We start from the raw sequence: 5,727 nt of genomic DNA on the forward strand, positions 1-5,727 counted from the left end.
TTCTTTCACCAGGTAGGGCAAATTTTCTGTTATTATTTCTTCAAGTAGGTTTTCAATGTATTGCTGTCTCTCTTCTCTGGCACTCCCATAATGCAAATGTTAGTATGCTTAAAGTTGTCCCAGAGGCTCCTTATATGTATCTTCATATTTTTGTATTCTTTTTTTCTCTTTGCTCTTCTGATTGGGTGTATTTTGCTTTCTCATATTCTAAATCGTTAATTTGATTCTCGAAATCCTCTACTCTACTGTTGAATCCCTATAAATTATTCTTTATTTCAGTTAGTGTATGCTTAATTTCTGACTGGTCCTTTTTCATATCTTTGAAAACAGCTTGGGTGGGTCTGCAAAATTGGACAGAGCAGGGTCTCAGAGAATCACCAGGGCAGGGAAAACAGTGTGAGTCAGGCTGATGGAAACTCAGATAGGGCTGTCAGTCAGCTCTGTGATGGGGGAGGTCTCAGCAAGGGAATGATGACCCCTGTGAGCACCCCTGTCTGGGATAAAGCTGTCCCTGAGTTCTTGCTCCAATATAAGACAATCCAGCAATCCAGTCCCGTTCCCCCCTCCCCCTCCACCCCCAAGATGTTGCCCCAGCACTGTGGCTCAGAGAGAGCAAGTCCCTGTAAGTTTGTGCACTGGCCCTTTAAGAGGAACTGCCTGTGTCTCCAGCAGCCTCCATGTCACTCAGCCACAATCCCTGCTTGTTTTTATAGCCTGGAGTTACAGCGACTTCTCTTCCAAGCTCCAAAACCATGGGCTGGGGATCTGCTGTGGGGCTGGGACCCTGCTCCTCACGGGAGGCCTCTGCAGCCGAGAGATATCCCTCCTGATTGAAAAAAAATGGCACACATCGGTGTCAGACCAGCCTGTTCCATGCCTCTGCCCCTCCTACCAGTCTCCGTGTGCTTTCTTCTTTACTTCTCTAGTTTTAGGACTTCCATTCAGTCAGTTTTCAGAAAGTTTTGAATGATGTTTGTTCTATATTTTAGTTGTAGTTTTGATGTGGTTGTGGGAGGTGGCGAGTACTGGCATTTACCTACTCCACCATCTTGGTTCTCCCTGTTTTTCTTATATGTCATCAATTACTTAAGTTATTCTATATTTTAATTTGATTTACAATCTAACCATGGCTTTTTGTTCAGACTTTCTTCCTCTAGATATTTAAAACAATTTTTAAATTAAATATTTCATAAATACCAAAAATTATAAAGATATTACCTGTAAACTTGTATATTTACACCCTGCTTAAGAAATGAAACACTTCCAAAAACAGTTGAGTAACATTTCCCCTCCCCCCTTATCATAAACTAGAGGCCCAGCGCACAATATTCATGCATGGGGCAGGGGCCCTCAGCCCGGCCTGCACCCTCCTGCAATCCGGGACCCCTCGGGGGAATGTCGGGCCTAAACCAGCAGTCAGACATCACTCTTGCAATCCGGGATGCTGCATGCACCAGTGACTATACTTTTCTTACAGGTGAAAGGCATCTTGCTGTTATATGGGCAGTTACATTTTTCCCCCCTGATTATAAAAAGTAGTACATAACATGATCCTTCTGAGGCAGTAGTACCGTTTTCCCCATCTTATGGGTGGAAAAACTGAAGCAGAGGGAAGTTAAGTACTTGGCTTTGTCACACAGTTATAAGTGTCAGAATCAGGGCTGACCACAAAATGTGCAAGCCAGAGTCCAGCATGTCATTGCTGCATCATCCTGTTTTTTCAGTGTTAGAGTAGCCTTGCCAGATTTTAATTTTTAAATCTAAGAGACTGTTCCCAACATATAGGGTAGGGTCCCTAGGCCTGGCTGGCAATCAGGACCATCTGTGGGGTGACGGGCAGGCAGAGCAATTGGGGGGGGTCGGCCCCTGCTGGCACCCACCTTGGCTGGTAGCCTGGCGTCACCCACTGGCCAGCCCTGCCCCTCGATCACTGCTGGTCGCCCCCTGGTGATCAGTGCGTATCAAAGCGACCAGTCATTCTGCTGGTTGTTCTGCCATTCGGTCTATTTGCATATTAGGGTTTTATTATACAGGATTACCATTATTCAGAGTTAGTGTTTACCATTCCTATTCACTTCTTTAAACTTTTAATAACTATGCATGTATTTCCCAATTAGCAAAAATAAATAAATGAATAAATAAAATCATAATAATACTGTTTAAATTCTTAGTGGGCTTGATTTTTTGTTTTTACCCTATTTTTAAGATATACCTATGTACATACTTTCTTTTACTACAAGTCATACATGCTCACTATCATATTATATTCCATTTTATGGCTATGTCAACATTTATCCATTTTTCAGTTAATTGTAAGTAGTTAAACATTTTTGTGTGCAATGGATTGAATGTTTGTGTCCTCCCCCTAACCCCTCTCCAAAGTTCATATGTTAAAACCTAACCTACAATGTAATGGTATTAGGAAGTGGGGACTTCGGGAGGGGGAGGCGAGTAGGTCATGAGTGTGGAGCCTTCGTGGGCGGGATTAGTTACTTATAAAAGAGACATCAGAGAGCTCCATTGCCCCTTCTACCATGTGAGGACACCGCAGATAAGACAGCCATCAACAAACCTGGAGGCAGTCTTTCACCAGACATTGAATTTGTTATTGCCTTGATCTTGGACTATCCACCTTCCAGAATTGTGAGAAACAAATCTCTGATGTTTATAAGCCACCCAGTCTACTATATTTTGTTACAGCAGCCAAAATAGACTAAAATATTTCCTGTAGACGTGTAGGATAGTATTTTAGAATATGTGCATCTTCAACTTTTCTAGATAGTGGTTAATTGCTTTCCAAAGTGATTTTGCCAATACGTACATGACAGGAAATAAAGTTCCTATTGCTCCACATCCTCCCCAGCATCTGGTATTGCCAGATCTTTATTTACCCCCAAATTTTGGGGTATGAAAGAGCATGTCTACGTGGTCCCTTTTAGATTTCACTAAATACTAGTATTTTTTTTTAAAAAACACCTAATTATGCTTAATTTCTATTTATGTTTCTGATTTGGTGATGTTCTTGTTCATAGTTTTATCCATTTACTAACTCGCTTGTGTTTGTCTTATGGATTACTAGATGTTATTTATATGTTTTGGGTATGAAACCTGTGTTGGTTATGAGCTTTGCAAGTAATTTTATTAATACCTTTTTAAAGATTTGAGTACTCCCTCTGGGGTAAATGACAGGTAAGTTTAATAAAGACAATGCTTCCCTTTGAAGAAAAGGTCTGGCATGATTACCTTTTTGGGAACCCACCATAAAAATCCGGGTTACCTAAGCTCAAGGGTTCTCTTTCATAATGCAGTTCGTTGTATGTGCAGGTGTTATCTGCCTGTCTTCCCATCAGCTTGTGGGAACTGGAGCTCAAAGAACCTACACAAAAGTGCCAATACTCTGGCTATTGATTTTGGTGTGAGTAATAAATACAATTCTTTGTCCATGACCCAAGAACTGTGACATTTCTGAGATTTCCCCATTCATGCAGCTATCAGTATTTGCACTGCAATATTATTGGTAATCTGGCTCAAGTGAGCGCTTGAAATTTCATGGCATACTCAGAAAATTATCTGTGGCCTGAAAGAGGTTATAACCTGAAGGACTTTGGTATCTTGGCTCATCAAATAGCAATAATGGAATATTTGCTTTTTATGGAGATTTTCCACTGTGATTCATTTTTGAGGGCAGAACTCAGATATTGTTGACTATCTCATTAAAGAAAAATCGGGTGTTTATTAAGTGGATGTAGCTAGAATAGAATTATAAATGAAAACACAGTGAAGGTACAATTGGTACTTTCAGAGCAGGGACTAAGTTATTTTCTGTCAACACTGGTAAAAGCTCACAGGAGTTAGGTAGGGATTGTGTAAAGCTGTCTGCTAGCTAAAGACATTAATTTCAGGCCAAATTCAGGAAAAAGCTTGTTGCAGAAAGGGAAACTGAAGCTTCGCTTGATTTAACACCCACCCCCACCTTCATTTTTTAGAAGCTGTTTATTTTCTGTCAACCTTATTTCCATGTTCTGTGTAAGAGCCTGTAGAAGGAAAGCTTAAGACCATTCGGGGATTGTTCTCACCCACCCCGTGGCCTGAGCAGTGGGGGCTGCAGACCCCTCCGGTCTTCAGTGGGGAACTGCCGAGCAGGCGCAGACAGCACCAGTGCCTCCAGACCAGCCTGTGAGGGGGAGCAGCAGAGAACCGGGAGCTGGAGCAGTAACTGCCGAGCAGGCGCAGACAGCACCTGTGCCTCCAGACCAGCCTGTGAGCTTAGGGGGAGCAGCAGAGAACCGGGAGCTGGAGCAGTCCACTCACCCTCAAACTCCTCCTGGTCACAGCTTTTCCTGCGGTGGCCTGCTCCTTCTTTTCAACCTCTGCAGGGTCGCTGTAGAAGGGAGATGGGGAGGGACCGCCCGCGGGTGCTCATGGGAGATTGTACACAGGTGCCGAACCTCCCGGGCGAGCCTGCCCCACGCACGCACGCACTGCGGGAGCTCGCTCGTGGGGATGGCACAGTCCACCCAGCGCAGGGTCTGTGCTACCCTGAGCCATGGGAGGCAGGCTAGCGGGCCTCCTCTACGAGAGACTGGCCGTTAGCCCCGGGGCCAAGCGCCACCAGAAGCCGCGGCTCCCAGAACGCTGCCTGGGCCTGAGGATCCGGGAGCGAAGCAGCAGCCATAGGAGGGCCTGCAGTGGCAGCCGCCCGTTCGGCCCAGCTCGCTGGCCAGCGTTCCTGGGGACGATGACACTGACATCAGCCCATTTTCAATGACATGAGCTGCCAGCGAAAGATTCACCCAGGCTCTCCTCTGATTTATGAGGTAATGACATCACTTTTGCAGATTCGGCTCCATTTGGAAGTCAAGGTTGGTGCTACTTAAGTAGGTTTCTGCTGCAAAAGACAGGGCCATCCTGCTCCTTGATTTGCAGGACCTTAAGGGCTCCGGACCTTGTGGAAACGTCCCTTGAAGTAGCAACAGGAACCCAGAACAACATGGTGTGGAACCCTTGCCGGTAGCACGGAAAAGCTAACCACTTCTAATTTGTCATCATAAGACACTTTTCATACGAGTTTGCAAAGATGCCTTTTACATACATGTTTTTACTTTGATTACTAAACAGACATAGTAGCTTGATATTGGAATGCCATTTGTTGTCACTTAAATCGAAGTGCCTATTTTAAAGCACTGCTTTGGAAGTCAAGGTTGGTGCTACTTAAGTAGGTTTCGGCTGCAAAAAATAGGGCCATGCTGCTCCTTAATTTGCAAGAACTGCTTGAAGTCTGGGGAATGTCTCTGTTTCTCAGTTTTCTCAACGGTTAAATGGGACTATCGCCTACTTCACGGGCTTTAGGTAAGAATTAAAGAAGGTAATACTGTTAGGTACTAGGAACAGTGTCTGACGCATAGTAAGCACGCAGTAAGCTATATTGTTATCTATCTACTCTCTATGGGTACCTCTACCTTAAATCTCGAGGTAACAGACAAGTTTTCTTGCAGGGAGGAAGAAAACTACGTCTGGGTTTCCAAACAAACAAGAAGAAATACTGCTTTTAAATATATTTTTTCTAACAGTTTGTAGATAGCCATGGCTGTTATGGAGCTTATACTTACATTTACAAAGCTCGCCTTGTGTTTGAAGCTTGGTAGATAACTCAGTTCTGATTCTGTTTATGTCCATTTTAGCTCATTTTTCTTCTAAAATGCACAAGCAGTATATAATCAATTTCTC

Source organism: Myotis davidii, unplaced genomic scaffold (assembly GCF_000327345.1).
Source record: "Myotis davidii unplaced genomic scaffold, ASM32734v1 scaffold370, whole genome shotgun sequence".
NCBI lineage: Eukaryota > Metazoa > Chordata > Mammalia > Chiroptera > Vespertilionidae > Myotis > Myotis davidii.